The 16563-nt window shown below is 44.8% G+C and overlaps 1 pseudogene; it reads right to left on the bottom strand.

Annotated features, from left to right (window-relative positions):
- Positions 1–7868: 7868 nt before the first annotated feature.
- LOC126282530 (5S ribosomal RNA) lies at positions 7869–7986 on the bottom strand (annotated as a pseudogene).
- Positions 7987–16563: the final 8577 nt, after the last annotated feature.

The raw sequence follows: 16563 nt of genomic DNA, 5'->3' as shown, positions 1-16563 counted from the left end.
GGCGAACATCGACTCTCAGACCTGAGGGTGTAGACTCGAACTCGCCGGGACAGATGATCCTCGTTAGTAGTAGAGCATAGCTATGCTACCTCTGCAGTTTGGCAGGCTGGTCAGTGACACGTTGATCAATAGCCAGGACTAGGCAGGCTCGCCCAGAAGGACCGATGGACTGCCAGGGTGATGAACACAGAACTAAATGGTGGAGAGTGGGGATCTGGATTTTGAGCTGCTGGCTGGCAGATGCGTGGCTTTTCAGGCAGCAGTAGGCAGTTTGAGTCCCCATCACCATCTTGGTGGTGGTGGAGGTAGTGGTGGTGGTGGTGGTGATGGGGATGGCGGTTGTACCTCGAAAGCAATGTCGACTGGTACCGACAGAACGCCCTGTTGTGACTCAACTGTACCAATGGTTTATGTACAGCTGTCGAGATCTGATAGTATGGAAATGTTGGGTTTCTATGTCAAGGAGGAGTGTCGCGAACAGGGTCTAATGGTTGAGGTCCAACGGTTGCCACTTCGAAGTGGGTCAAACTGCAGAAGCTTCTTGATTACTGATCATTGTCCCAGTTTCAGCTGGCACCTCAAAGAGATGGATGGCACAAAAGTAGCTGATTGGTAAAGAGTGCTTTTGTCAGCAAATGGTGTTGACTAGTGACGTCATTGCCTAGAACTGGGCACTCACTCTCATCCTCCTTCCTGTTTCAAGTCTGCACATCTACTTCTCCACCAACCACATTAACAACACACTAAATGTACTGCACTTTGAAACACAGATGTTTTCCTACCAAACCGAATTAGACGTCCCAAAGTTCCACTAATTTCACAAATAGAATTTCACCCAAAAGTTCTTTTTAACTTATTACCTAAATTAAAATGATTCCATTATTCCCACTTGTGGGCATCTTTTACAAAACCAAAACAAACATATATGTAGCCATAGTATATACTCAGAATACCCATAATAACTAATAAGAAGTCACATACATATTGCATCTTCCATTAGCTCAGAACGCCAGCCCATGATCTCAAGTTGTATGGATATGTCGGAATAACTTGCATTGTTTTGCCTTTCTATCACTTTTTCGGTCACTACACCCTTGGATGTAGCTGCTAACAAATTAGGCAGTGCTTCCAACATGCTCTGAAATGGTCAGATTTGTCCTACACGCATTACTCTCGTTCTTGTCAGAAATTTTAGTTTGACAGAGATGTCGTCTTGACTACATGGTGAGGTCCTAGGCAATGTCAGATAAACTCCTTAGCTTCCCATTTGAGCAAATAGGGATTAGGCAACATTACACATTGCCTGAAATAGTACTTAGGCAACTTTGTCTCTGTGGTGGGTATTTTCCTACTATTATAGAGCATTCATACTTATCTTTTTAAGCTGGAGTCAAATTCCTTTTAACCTTTTAGCAAACTTGTGAATGGGGGATTTATCTCCCGCTAGGGATGGTTTGTATAATTCGAAAGGGAAGGGCATTTTCTGACTAAAAACAACCTCGGGTGGTAATATGCCCGTATTTTCACGGATCTTTGAGCTATAGCTGATACCACATATGGAGGTAGAGCCTCCCAATCACTATGTTGACCATTTAAATAGTAAATTAGCATTATTCCTATTGTTCTATGTACCCCTACAGTCCTGCCATTCATTTGCAGGTGTAGTGCACTAGATCGTAACTTTCTGATGTGTATGTAATGGTTGGCAAAATTTCTTCAATAATTCAAAGTTAGTGCCTTGGTCGGTTATTACAGTCTCTCAATTCCTGAAATCGCTCATGAGAGGTATAACTTCAACACACACCATGAAGTCTCTCCCTTTCACAAGGTAACCAAACAATGCCGAACAGAGCAAATGGAACAGATTATGTCTTAGAACAATAAAATATGCAATAACGAAAAATTACTATTTCATGGATGTGGAAATATGCGCTTAAAATGTGACGAGGCATGCCTGTTTCATAAATGGTCTAATATAATAAAGCCATAGCGGAATCGTCACAAAATATACACAAAGTATATAGTCTACGGAGCAAAAGTTTTGTGACCGTTGGAAATAAAAGAAATTCATTCGACACTTCATGGATCACTGTTGTAATCCACGATCATGTCGCAACTCGTGATTTCAAGTTCTTCAATTAAATCTAGGTCTGCACTTTCAGTAGGCCCTAGAATCTGCGTGACACTTCTTTATCACCAGAAATAATATGGCTTCTTGTAGGAAATTTTTACTTAAAAAAATAGGTTTTGCTTTGAATACTTGTCTCTTTTTTTATAAATTTCAAAGATTGTAGTGAATTATTGTTATTCAAAATAAAGCATTCGCTAAGTCTTACGGCGCTGCAATATTCCGTTGCCACAGACGTAACGCCTTCTGATGTTAAAACTTACGTACTTTGTACATGGTAAGGATTGTTGTTCATTGTGTTCACGCTTGTTACGTAAATATCATGTAACTATCAGGATATTGGTTCACTTCTGTCTCAGGGTATGTGCTTTATGTTTACACATTTAGAAGAGTTGTGCAGATTTGTTTTGTAACTGTTTTTTATTTTACATATAATCATATGTTATTTCTATTTTTGACAGATTTTCTGATGTCAGAATATGCCGAAAAGCGTCATTTTAAATCAATAAAGCCATTTTATACTCAGTTAATGAGTTATTATCTTATTACCCACTCAGCTTTCTATAGACTATATACACTCCTGGAAATTGAAATAAGAACACCGTGAATTCATTGTCCCAGGAAGGGGTCAGATACATCACATGATGACACTGACAGAACCACAGGCACATAGACACAGCCAACAGAGCATGCACAATGTCGGCACTAGTACAGTGTATATCCACCTTTCGCAGCAATGCAGGCTGCTATTCTCCAATGGAGACGATAGTAGAGATGCTGGATGTAGTCCTGTGGAACGGCTTGCCATGCCATTTCCACCTGGAGCCTCAGTTGGACCAGCGTTCGTGCTGGACGTGCAGACCGCGTGAGACGACGCTTCATCCAGTCCCAAACATGCTCAATGGGGGACAGATCCGGAGATCTTGCTCGCCAGGGTAGTTGAGTTACACCTTCTAGAGCACGTTGGGTGGCACGGGATACATGCGGACGTGCATTGTCCTGTTGGAACAGCAAGTTCCTTTGCCGGTCTAGGAATGGTAGAACGATGGGTTCGATGACGGTTTGCATGTACCGTGCACTATTCAGTGTCCCCTCGACGATCACCAGAGGTGTACGGCCAGTGTAGGAGATCGCTCCCCACACCATGATGCCGGGTGTTGGCCCTGTGTGCCTCGGTCGTATGCAGTCCTGATTGTGGCGCTCACCTGCACGGCGCCAAACACGCATACGACCATCATTGGCACCAAGGCAGAAGGGACTCTCATCGCTGAAGACGACACGTCTCCATTCGTCCCTCCATTCACGCCTGTCGCGACACCACCGGAGGCGGGCTGCACGATGTTGGGGCGTGAGCGGAAGACGGCCTAACGGTGTGCGGGACCGTAGCCCAGCTTCATGGAGACGGTTGCGAATGGTCCTCGCCGATACCCCAGGAGCAACAGTGTCCCTAATTTGCTGGAAAGTGGCGGTGCGGTCCCCTACGGCACTGCGTAGGATCCTACGGTCTTGGCGTGCATCCGTGCGTCGCTGCGGTCCGGTCCCAGGTCGACGGGCACGTGCACCTTCCGCCGACCACTGGCGACAACATCGATGTACTGTGGAGACCTCACGCCCCACGTGTTGAGCAATTCGGCGGTACGTCCACCCGGCCTCCCGCATGCCCACTATACGCCCTCGCTCAAAGTCCGTCAACTGCACATACGGTTCACGTCCACGCTGTCGCGGCATGCTACCAGTGTTAAAGACTGCGATGGAGCTCCGTATGCCACGGCAAACTGGCTGACACTGACGGCGGCGGTGCACAAATGCTGCGCAGTTAGCGCCATTCGACGGCCAACACCGCGGTGTGTCCGCTGTGCCGTGCGTGTGATCATTGCTTGTACAGCCCTCTCGCAGTGTCCGGAGCAAGTATGGTGGGTCTGACACACCGGTGTCAATGTGTTCTTTTTTCCATTTCCAGGAGTGTATATAATGCATTACTGGCACGGGAAAATTTTCTTGACAGATTAAAATATGCAACTGATAAACCTCTTTACAAGAAACGTGATAAGAAAGACACCACCGCTCCGTTCCATCTAGCGTCAGACACAGCGGGCGAGCGGCTGCTCAGAACAGTCAGTCGCAACTGAAGAAAATGGTTTCGAAGGATGGCCTGTCTAGTTTTTTGGCGTATTGCGAAATACCTCCAATCACGGTTTCTTCAGTCTATTGTGCCCGACGCTGCACGCCACTGGCTCGAGGACTATGCCATGTTATCGGCAAGGCTCCACCATATTGACTCGCACTTTCGGACAAAACCCAGGGTGAGTGGAAGGGATGACGATAGGAACCATGCGTCGACAACTTAATATTGTTGCAGTGGGTCATTAGTGGTTGACACGCCATGCTAACCATCTCCACCAGAGCCGCACTGAGTGATGAGGACCAAGACTCAGTTACACAGGTGACATTCAGCAAGGCAGGAGGGACCAACTATCCCTCCCACCAAACAACGGTGGACACCCTCCAACGTTCCCACCAACTGTATGCAAACTGACGTATAGTATCTCCTTCCATCACCAGAGGTTGCAGCCCCCAGCCCCCCCCCCCCCCCCCCCCCCCTCCCAGTTATCAACAGTCCTCAGCCACCAGCTTCAGCCGGTGGTTGAAATAACTCCGTCACCGCGTCCAGCGCCGCCCTTGACGTCCCCGCAGAAACTGCCAAAGTAGAACCCCTGGCAGAGATCCTCATTGAACCCCGCCCCTGGAATCGGCGCCTTCAGCACAAACGAGCGAATTTTCGCCATACGTGCCTCTTAAAGGGAGGGTGGGAGGTTTGCATCCTCGAAAGCCACAGGATTATCAGACGAGGAGATGTCCGCGATCGAGAACTGGAGTGATCTGCGATTCTAGGGGCTCAATCCGGAACCGCGCGACTGCTACGGTCGCAGGTTCGAATCCTGCCTCGGGCATGGATGTTAGTGATGTCCTTAGGTTAGTTATGTTTAAGTAGTTCTAAGTTCTAGGGGACTGATGGTCACAGATGTTAAGTCCCAGAGCCATTTGAACCATTTGATCTGCGATTCTACCTTGCGAAGAGTGAGTGTCATAGACTTTGGGCACAGCCTCTGCAGTCGTAGCTTACCTGGTTCGACCACTCACACTAGATCGCGTGTTGACTAACATGATTTCCTTGTTGTTATTTCTCCGAGCTATCGATCTCTCTTGCTTCTATGTTTATCCTTGACCGCACCTTCGGACTCTCAGCTTGCCGGTTACGTTGACGGTGTTTTTTCACGGGCTCCAAGTGTCGTGATACTCCGCACTCATCATCGAACATTTACGAAACGTTAACGTCTCGCTACGCAGTATATAAGAGCGTTACTTATCATTATCTAGTCACTATGTTTTTCAAAACTGTGAAATTTAATATACAATTATTCTAAACGACTGAAGGAAACCGTTTCAGTTGTTTCCACATGCGATGACACATTTTGTTGAGTGGATGGCTCTGTCCACCAGTTTCTAAAGGCTCCCAATAACTATCTGGGTCTTCTAGAGTACGTGTCTGCTTTGAAGACAAATATTTAGGACATCCTGGGCACTTAGCCGGAACAGCATCTGGAAATAAAGGGATGAGTACAAAATTAATCTGCAAATTCTTTATACTGTACTGGTCCCAATTAACTGGTACTGTGCCACTATCAGTGCCACAACAAAATTAAAAAGTAGTTCAATTTTGGTTTTTTATATTGATTATAAGTATTTTCTGCTAAGTACTGAGTGAATTTTAAACCACTTTTCTTCAGACATCGACTGTCCAAGCAGTACAGCCTTCCTGTGGTCACAGAGAAAGGTTACATAATGCTTTGTTATACTTAATGGTCAAGAGTTTGGAATAACGATGCATAAACGAAGATAAATCAGGTGGTACTTACGCGCGCTGTTCATTGTGACTCAGTCTTTCCTGTGAAGTGCCGAGATACACTATCCTCTTCAGTGTTCATCAGATAAGAATGTAAAAACACAAACATTACCACTATTTTCATAATTTCCCCTACAATTGTGCGTTCAACCCTTGTGGGACATTTTAATTGACAACTAATACTTGGATGTGTGTAACACAACTAAAACGAACGAGAATATTCTTCTTCTTCTTCTTCTTCCACAATAACTTCTTCAGGCATTAGGCAACATTTCTTGTTAAGATACCCTTCTTTGAGAGGGTCTTCCTCTATCTCTTCTTCCTTGGCCCTTGTAATTTCTAGCTTACAAGGGGCGTCACTTATTCTCAATTATTTCTATGTATTCATTCCACTTTCTTCTATAATCCAGAATTTTGCCCTCTAGACTAAAAATGTTAGTTCTTCCGTAATATCTTCATTCGTTAGTCTGCATTCTATTATGCAAAGTCTTGGTCTTCTCAGGAGTTTCATTTATTGTGGCTGAAGAGGACTTTCTTGCTGTTTGGTAATCACCTAGATCTTTCTTGCATAAAGCAGGGTGGAGACTGCAACAGTTCTGTAGAATTTAATTTGACTGTCTTTCTCATTTTTGTTTTTAAGGTTTCTGTTCATTATTTCCTATATCCAATTGAAATTCCTAATCTTAATTTCTATATCTTTGCTGTAGCCATATGTCAACTTACATCCTAGGCAACTTGAGCGGTTGCCTCATTCCAAAATTTTCTGATGTATGACTATCTAATGAATTCTTTCCCAAAGAAAGATAGTAGTAGATTTTTCTGTTGTTCTCCATATCGTCTCCCTGAGTCTATTTGGGTTTTCTATGTCTGGTTTGCACAAAACTCTGACAAATGTCGACTGAAATTTGATGAATGAATCAGACCTTTAAGAATTTATAACACATCATGTTACGAACAGTTCCAAGAACTCGAAATGCTGTAACGAGTGGGTGGCCGGCTCCTGATCAGATTATTACGCTCGGTGATTTCATTGCCAGTATAGGAAATATCTTACTAATGAAGGCTATGAGGGCTTTCAGAGAACCGTTATATAATGAAAATATAAAAATACTAACAGATTTTCCTTTTACAATAATCTAAAAATAACTAACTTACTTTTTTTTGAAAAGAGATACACATAAGTGTACACAGGCTAGAAGAGGTCTTAGACCAATAATTGATTACATCTTGATAAATGATAAACTAGTGGGCAAAGTAAGGGATACAATAGTTAATAGAAGACGAGCTAGAGAATCGGATCATTTTTTTTAGAAACCTCCAAAACTGATCTTTTACGGAATGCAATAAAATGACCAAACACGTAAGTATTTGTAAAGTATGCTTACTTGAAGAGGACAGCATCAAACATGTTAACCAAACCAGATCAAAAAAAGAGCTAGGAAACTTGCAGACTGAAGATAATAGAGAAGATGAATGCCAAAATTTAAAGAATGTGGTATATAGATGGGCTGGAGAAGCACTCATCAAACAGGAAAAAAATAAGGAAAGGAAAAGGCACAGAATTCTGTAATGAGGATGTAACGATACCTGTTAAAGAAAAAATATAAACAGTCCCTCAACCAAGATGAAGAAACGCTATAAAAGTACTCCGTCTTCAGGCCACAAGTGGCCCATCCGACCGCCGCGTCATACTCAGCTGAGGAAGAGGATAGGAGGGGCGTGTGGTCAGCACACCGCTCTCCCGCTCGTTATGATGGTTTTCTTTGACCGGAGCCGCTACAATTCGGTCGAGTAGCTCCTCCATTGGCATCACGAGACTGAGTGCACCCCGAAAAACGCCAACAGCTCATGGCGGCGCGGATGGTCATCCATCCAAGTGCTGGCCACGTCCGACAGCGCTTAACTTCGGTGATCTGATGGGAACCGGTGTATCCACTGCGGCAAGGCCGTTGCCGAGAAACACTATAAGGAGACATGAAATATCGATAAATGCTTAGTGAGAAAAGCGTACCAAGGACATTGGGATAGATTTATTTGAAATATCGAAAAGAATGTTCACTGGAGAGAGCAAGAAAATGCCATATAAGGTTTCAAAAAGTTTTAACACAACAGAAAAAGAAAGTATACAAATAAACAGTACTGTCTAAGAACAATGCGTAAATTATTACAAAGGATCGTGGTATGAAGATAATGCGCAAGAATCTGAAACTGAATCAACAGATGAGAAAAATTAGACGAAATACAGTCTGACGAAATAAAATTTGCCTTAACCTCACATAAGAACAGAAGAGCGACAGGAAGAGACGATTTTAATGCAGAGTTCATTTTTTTTTTTTTTTTAAACATGAGCTGTACACTTTTGTAGTATCAACAGAGGTATAAGTTTACTGGACTCGACATACAAGATGTATGGTAAGATTATAAACGGAAGTACTAGTGCTTGAGGAACAAATGGGTTTTAGGCAAATACGCTCCAAGATACTGCAGGTTTTATTTTACAGTAGATAATACAAAAACGTAGATAAATTAATAAAGAAACATACACTGCTTTTGTTGATTTTAAGAAAGCGTTTGATACAGTGAGTAGGCAGAAGTTTTGGAAGATAACGACGAATCGTAGCTATCCGCAACATCTAGTAAATACGATAAAAAGTTTATATCACTTTACATCTCCACGGAAAATTGACTAACGAGATACCAACTACCAAAGAGGTACTACAAGGCTCCTGTATATCCCCAACTTTGTTCAACAAATGAATGAAATAATGCATACATGGGAAACAGAATACCCAAAACGCAGGCTGTATACCCAGACGGGAGAACTCTTAACTATCTTACTACATGCTGACGAACAAGTGATCCTTGCAACTAAAGAAACGAATGAAATGATAATTAAATCAAGACCCAAAGCTGTCGATAGGCGTTGCTATACACCGACGGGGACAGTTAAAAATGTGTGCCTCGACTGCGATTCGAACCCGGGATCTCCTGCTTACATGGCAAACAGCTCAGCCACCGAGGGCACAGAAGATAATGCGACTGCAAGGATTACCACTTTCACGCTCCCCGTGAGACCCACATTCCCAACTTAACGTCCACACACTACATTCGTAATGCCTCTGGCCATTACACGCATTACTCGCGGCAGACAATCTGTCCAAAAGAACAGATACCATCTTCATATAGTTAAGACTAACCGGCTATTGATCTTCGTCTTCTGTGCTGGATGCACACGCATTTCCCGAACTCTTACGGGACTCGGTAAGATTGTCTACCGCGAGTAATGAGTGTAATGGGCAGGGGCAATACGAATGTAGTGTGCGGACGTTAAGTTGGGAATGTGGGTGTCACGGGGAGCGTGCAAGGGATAAATCACTGCAGTCGCTCTGATGGATAGAGCGTCTGCCATGTAAACAGGAGATCCCGGGTTCGAGTTCTGGTCGAAGCACACATTTTAAAATGTCCCCGTTGATGTATATCAACGCCTGTCGACAGCTTAGAGTCTGTCCGAAAGAACAGTTACTATACTACTGGTCATTAGAATTGCTACGCCAAGAAGAAATGCAGATGATAAACGGGTATTCATTGGACAAATATATTATACTAGAACTAACATGTGATTACATTTTCACGCAAATTGGGTGTATAAATTCTGAGAAATCAGTACCCAGAGAAACCTCCTCTGGCCGTAATAACGGCCTTGACACGCCTGGGCATGAGTCAAACAGAGCTTGGATGGCGTGTACACGTACAGCTGCCCATGCAGTTTCAACACGATACTACAGTTCATCAAGAGTAGTGACTGGCGTATTGTGACGAGCCAGTTGCTCGGCCACCATTGACCAGACGTTTTCAATTGGTGAGAGGTCTACAGAATGTGCTGGTCAGGACAGCAGTCGAAATTTTCTGTATCCAGAAAGGCTCGTACGGGACCTGCAACATGCGGTCGTGCATTATGCTGCTGAAATGTAGGATTTCGCAGGGGTCGGATGAAGGGTAGGGTGACGGGTCCTAACACATCTGAAATGTAACGTCCAGTGTTCAAAGTGCGGTCAATGCGAACAAGAGGTGACCGAGACGTGTAACCAATGGCACCCAATACCATCACGCGCTTCCAATGTGCGTTCACTGCGATGTCGCCAAACACGGATGCGACCATCATGATGCAGTAAACAGAACCTGGATTCATCCGAAAAAATGACGTTTTGCCATTCGTGCTCCCAGGTTTGTCGTTGAGTACACCATCGCAGGCGTTCCTATCTGTGATGCAGCGTCAAGGGTGAACACAGCCACGTTCTCCGAGCTGATAGTCCATGCTGCTGCAAACGTCGACGAACTGTTTGTGCAGATCGATGTTGTCTTGCAAACGTCCCCATCTGTTGACTCAGGGATCGAAACGTGGCTGCACGATCCGTTACAGCCATGCGGGTAAGATGCCTGTCATCTGAACTGCTAGTGATACGAGGCCGTTGGGATTGAGCACGGCGTTCCGTATTACCCTTCTGAACCCACCGATTCCGTATTCTACTAACAGTCATTGGATTTCGACCAACGAAAGCAGCAATGTCGCGATACGATAAACCGCAGTCGCAGTAGGCTACAATCCGACCTTTATCTAAGTTGGAAACGTGACGGTACGCATTTCTCCTCCTTCCACGAGGCATCACAACAACGTTTCACCAGGCAACGCCGGTTAACTGCTGTTTGTGTATGAGAAATCGGTTGGAAACTTTCCTCATGTCAGCATGTTGTAGATGTCGCCACCGGCGCCAACCTTGTGTGAATGCTCTGAAAAGCTAATCATTTGCATATCACAGCATCTTCTTCCTGTCGGTTAAATTTCTCTTCTACAGCACGTCATCTTCGTGGTGTATCAATTTTAATGGCCAGTAATGTACTAATTTGCTGTACTGCATGAGGAATGGACATCCCGTTTGGTGCTGAGTGCACCTGGCCGCCGGGGCCAATCTGCGAGTTCGCAACCGACCGGAGCGCACGGCGGAGGGCATGCGGCCCACGCGCGCTTCCTCACCTCTCCTCACCGCCCCCTCCCCCCTCCACGTGTCCTCTGGCGCACAAAGAGAGGACAACACTGCATTCTTGCAGGCCCGTGGCTGGGCCCGGGCAGGCGACGCCTTCCGACTCCGCACGCGTCGTTGTACTCTCTCACACACACGGCCGCGCGCCCGTCCGCCGGAACAATGACCCCGCGGCCCGCCCAGGCGCTGGGCTCTGTGCCAAAACCTGGCCACGCCACGCCTCACCTCAGCTACGCCGACACCTGCCGTCTGCCGGCTGGCTGGGGACGCGCTAAAACCGCAGTCAAATGCGGCATCGCCACGTGAGGACCGCATGATCCACTTTATCCCGTCTTAGCGTCTGGAAGGGGAGAGTCGGGTAGCACTACGAAGTGTCTACATCTACATCTACATCTACATCTACATGATTACTCCTCAATTCACATTTAAGTGCTTGGTAGAGGGTTCATCGAACCACAATCATACTATCTCTCTACCATTCCACTCCCGAATAGCGCCCGGGAAAAACGAACACCTAAATCTTTCTGATTTCTCTTATTTTATTTTGATGATCGTTCCTACCTATGTAGGCTGGGCTCAACAAAATATTTTCGCATTCGGAAGAGAAAGTTGGTAACTGAAATTTCGTAAAAAGATCTCGCATCGACGAAAAACGTCTTTGCTTTAATGACTTCCATCCTAACTCGCTTATCATATCGCCCACACTCTCTCCCCTATTACGTGATAATACACAACGAGCTGCCCTTTTCTGCACCCTTTCGATGTCCTCCGTCAATCCCACCTGGTAAGGATCCCACACCGCGCAGCAATATTCTGACAGAGGACGAACGAGTGTAGTGTAAGCTGTGAATTGCAGAGTAATCATGTAGATGTAGATGTAGCTGTCTCTTTAGTGGACTTGTTGCATCTTCTAAGTGTCCTGCCAATGAAACGCAACCTTTGGCTCGCCTTCCCCTCAATATTAACTATGTCGTCTTTCCAATTTAAGTTGCTCGTAATTTAAGTTGCTCGTAATTGTAACACCCAGGTATTTAGTTGAACTTACAGCCTTGAGAATTGTAATATTTATCGAGTGATCGAATTCCAACGGATTTCTTTTGGAACTCATGTGGATCACCTCACACTTTTCGTTATTTAGTGTCAACTGCCTCCTGCCACACCATACAGCAATCTTTTCTAAATCGCTTTGCAACTGATACTGGTCTTCGGATGACCTTACTAGACGGTAATTTGCAGCATCATCTGCGAACAACCTAAGAGAACTGCTCAGATTGTCACACAGGTCTTTTATATAGATCAGAAATAGCAGAGGTCCCAGGACGCTTCCCTGGGGAACACCTAAAGTGACGGACCTCATAATTCGCGGAAATGATAAATGGCGAACATTTGCGTACGCTCGCACATACGAATTAAGTGATGCCACCATCATCCTGCATAGTTTCCAGCCGCTAGCCTGTTTTTTTTTTTTTTTTTTTTTAACACAAGTCTACCAACGAGGCGCGTTTTTTAAGTTAGTGCCGTTTTGAAATTAAAAACAGACGCGCTAAGATATCTCAATAATTTTATTTTTACATGAAAGCCTCTACCTTAATCTACTTTTCTACATAATTTTCGTCAATATTGAGGCACTTGTCATAACGTTGTACCAGTTTTTGAATACCCTTCTCATAGAAGTCTTTCGGCTGACTTGTTAAGCACTGCATCACCACTGTTTTGACTTCATCGTCTTGAAGACGCTGACCGTCCAGGTGTTTCTTCAAGTGCAGGAAAACATGGCAGTTACTGGGCGCAAGATCGGGGCTGTACGGAGGATGATCTAGAGTTTCCCATCAAAAAGATGAGATGAGATCTTTAGTCTGATTCGCCACATGCGGAAAGGCATTGTCTTACAGATAAACGGTGCCCTTGCTCAACTTCCATGGGCTGTTGCTTTGATTCTGGTGTGACGTAGGCAACCCATATTTCATTGCCCGTAACAATTTGGCTTAAGAAATCATCACCGTCGTTGTCGTACCGCTCAAGGAAAGTCAATGTACTGTCTAAACGTTTGGTTTTGTGCACATCCGTCAACATGCGCACAATTTTCGGTAATTCATGTGCTCGATCATAATGTCGTACAAAACACCACGAGAAACATTAGGAAAGTCACCCCGCAAGGACGAAATCGAAAAGCGTGTGTTTTCTCTCACCTTATTATCCACTTCCTGCACCAAACATTCATTAACGACTGAAGGACGCCCACTCCGTTGTTCATCATGCACATTTGTGCGGCCATCCTTAAATGCTCTCACGCACTTCCTTACCATTCCATCACTCATAATGTTTTCTCCGTAAACTGCACAGATCTCACGATGAATATCGATCGCTTTTAGACCTTTAGCACTAAGAAATCTTATAACAGCCATGTACTTCACAGTCTGCGGGACTCACGATTATCGGAGGCATCTTAAACACTCAGTACACAACGTAAACAAGAAAGGATTAGACTGTAATGGCGTCAGTGCGTAGATTAAGGTACAGGCTTTCATGTAGAAATAAAATTATTGAGATATCTTAGCACGTCTTTTTTTAAATTTCAAAACGGTATTTACTTAAAAAACGCGCCTCCTACCTTGTTCTCTTCTTCTCCCTTCTTTCACATGCAGTCTTTCTGTCCCGTATTTCTTGGTCTCCCTCTTGGTCATTTTGCGCTCACTTTCATTTCTTATATCTTCCCGGAACAGTGAACACTAGGGCTACAAAAGTCATGGTATACTTCCTAATATCGTGTCGGACCTCTTTCGTCCGGTGTAGTGCAGCATCTCGACGTGGCATGGACTCAACAAATCGTTGGATATCCCCTGCAGAAATACTGAGCCATTCTCCCTCTATAGCCGTCCATAATTGCGAAAGTGCTGCCTCTGGAGGATTTTGTGCACAAAATAACCTCTCGATTATGTCCCATACGTGTTCGGTAGGATTCATGCCGAACGATCTGGGTGACCACATCATTCGCTCGAATTGTTCAGAATGTTCTTCAAACGAATCGCGAACAGCTGTGTCCTGTTGACATGACGCATCGTCATCCATAAAAATTCCCTCGTTCTTTGCAAACTTGAAGTCCATGAAATGCTGAAAATGATCTCCAAGTAGCCGGACATAACCATTTCCAACCAATGATCAGTTCAGTTGGACCAGTGGACCCAGTCCATTCCATGGAAACACTCCCCCCACCCTCCCACACAATTATGGTGCCACCACCATCTTGCTTAGTGCCTTGTTGACAACTTGCGTCCATGGCTTCGTGGGGTCTGCGCCACGCCACGCTCGAACCCCACCTTCAGCCCATGCTAACTGAAATCGTGCCTGATGTGACCAGGCCATACGGTCCTCCATTCGTCTAGGGTCCAACTGACATGATCACGAGCTCAAGAGAGGAGCTGTAGGCAATACAGTGCTGTTAGGTAAAGGCACTTGCGTCGGTCGTCTGCTGCCATAGCCCATTAACGTGCAATTTCACTGCATAGTTCTAACGGATAAGTTCGTAGTGCATCCCACACTGATTTCTACGGTTGTATCACGCAGTGTTGCTCGTCTGTTAGCACTGACAGTCTACTCAAAAGCTGCTGCTCTCGGTCATTAGGTGAAGGCTGTTGACCATTGTGTTGTCTGTGGTGAAAGGTAATGCCTGAAGTTTGGTATTCTCGGTACACTCCCTGAATAATGAAGTGCTTAACGATTGCCGAAATGGAATGTCCCATGCGTTTATCTACATCTACCATTCCTCTTTCCAAGTCTGTTAATTCCCGTTGCGCGGCCATGCTGTAATCAAAATGGTTCAAATGGCTCTAAGCACTATGGGACTTAATATCTGAGGTCATCAGTCCCTAGACTTAGAATTACTTAAACCTAACTAACCTAAGGACGTCACACACATCCATGCGCGAGGCAGGATTGGAACCTGCGACCGTTACATACTGTAATCCCGACGTAAAGCTTTTTACATGAACCACCTGAGTACAAACTACAGCGCCGTCAATGCACTGCCCTTTTATATCTTCTGTACGCAATATTATCGCCATCTATTCTCATATATGTGCTCATTGCTATCCCATGACTTTTGCCACCTCTTTGTATACCGTTAAGAAATTTTTCTATGCTATGACAGAGATGATATTTATTGTGAGATGCATGTAACAGGGCGTTGTGCTCGACGTTCTCTGCCCTATGTCCCTTTACTCTGTGACTCTGGGGGACTGAAAATAATGCCTTGTAAAAATCGAAAGAATTTGTACTATTAGGAGATAGGACAAAAACCATCAGGCACGCTGATGATACGACTCTGCTAGCAGAAACTGAAGAACAGCTCCAAGTAATGATGAAGAATATTATAAATCCGAGTACAAAATTTGGAATAAAACTGAACATTCACAACACCAAAGTGATGTGAATCGGAAAAAAAGACGACTCGATTAATACGAGGGTGAGTCAAATGAAAACCTTGAATATTTATTTAAAATATTATTTATTAGCAGCAGTGGTACAAAGCTGTATCACTTTTCAACGCTCAATGCAAGTCCTCCAGCACTTACAAAGGGCATAAATTCCTTTAGAAAAAAATTCATTTGGTAGTCTACGCAACTACTCATTCACCGTGTGGCGAACCTCTTCATCAGAACGGAACTTCTTTGCTCTCATTGATTCTTTGAGTGGTCCAAACATATGGAAATCACTTGGTGTCAAGTTTGGTGAGTATGGTGGATGAGGAAGGCACTCAAAGCGCAGGTCTGTGATTGTTGCAACTGTTGTACGGGCAGTGTGGGGCCTTGTATTGTCATGTTGCAAAAGGACACCTGCTGACAGCAGTCCACGTCGCTTTGATTTGTTTGCAGGCCGCACATGAGTTTTTAGGAGATCTGTGTATGATGCACTGGTGACAGTGGTCCCTCTAGGCGTGTAATGCTCCAAAATGACGCCTTTTTCCTCCCAAAAGAGAGTCAGCATAACCTTCCCTGCTGATGCTTCGAAACTTCTTTGGCTTTTGTGATGAGGAATGGCGCCATTCCTTGCTCGCTCTCTTCGTTTCCGGTTGGTGGAAGTGAACCCAAGTTTCGTCCCCAGTAACGATTCTTGCAAGGAAGCCAGCACCGTCTCGTTCAAAGCACCGAAGAAGTTCTTCACAAGCATCTACAAGTCGTTCTCTCATTTCAGGAGTCAGCTGCCGTAGCACCCATCTCGCAGACACTTTGTGAAACTGGAGCACATCATGCATAATGCGGTGTGCTCACCCAAGACTAATCTGTAAATATGCTGCAATGTCATTCAGTGTCACTCGGCGGTTTTCCTTCACTATGGCTTGAACTGCTGCAGTGTTCTGTGGAGTCACAACTCGTTGTGCCTGACCTGGACGAGGAGCATCTTCCACTGAAGTTACACCATTTGCAAAAATCCTACTCCATTCGTAGACTTGCTGCTGTGACAAACATATATCACCGTACTGAACCTTCATTCGT

Source organism: Schistocerca gregaria, chromosome 7, assembly GCF_023897955.1.
Source record: "Schistocerca gregaria isolate iqSchGreg1 chromosome 7, iqSchGreg1.2, whole genome shotgun sequence".
Lineage (NCBI taxonomy): Eukaryota > Metazoa > Arthropoda > Insecta > Orthoptera > Acrididae > Schistocerca > Schistocerca gregaria.
The sequence above is the reverse complement of the archived record's forward strand: the minus strand, read 5'-3'. Positions and strand labels throughout refer to the sequence as shown.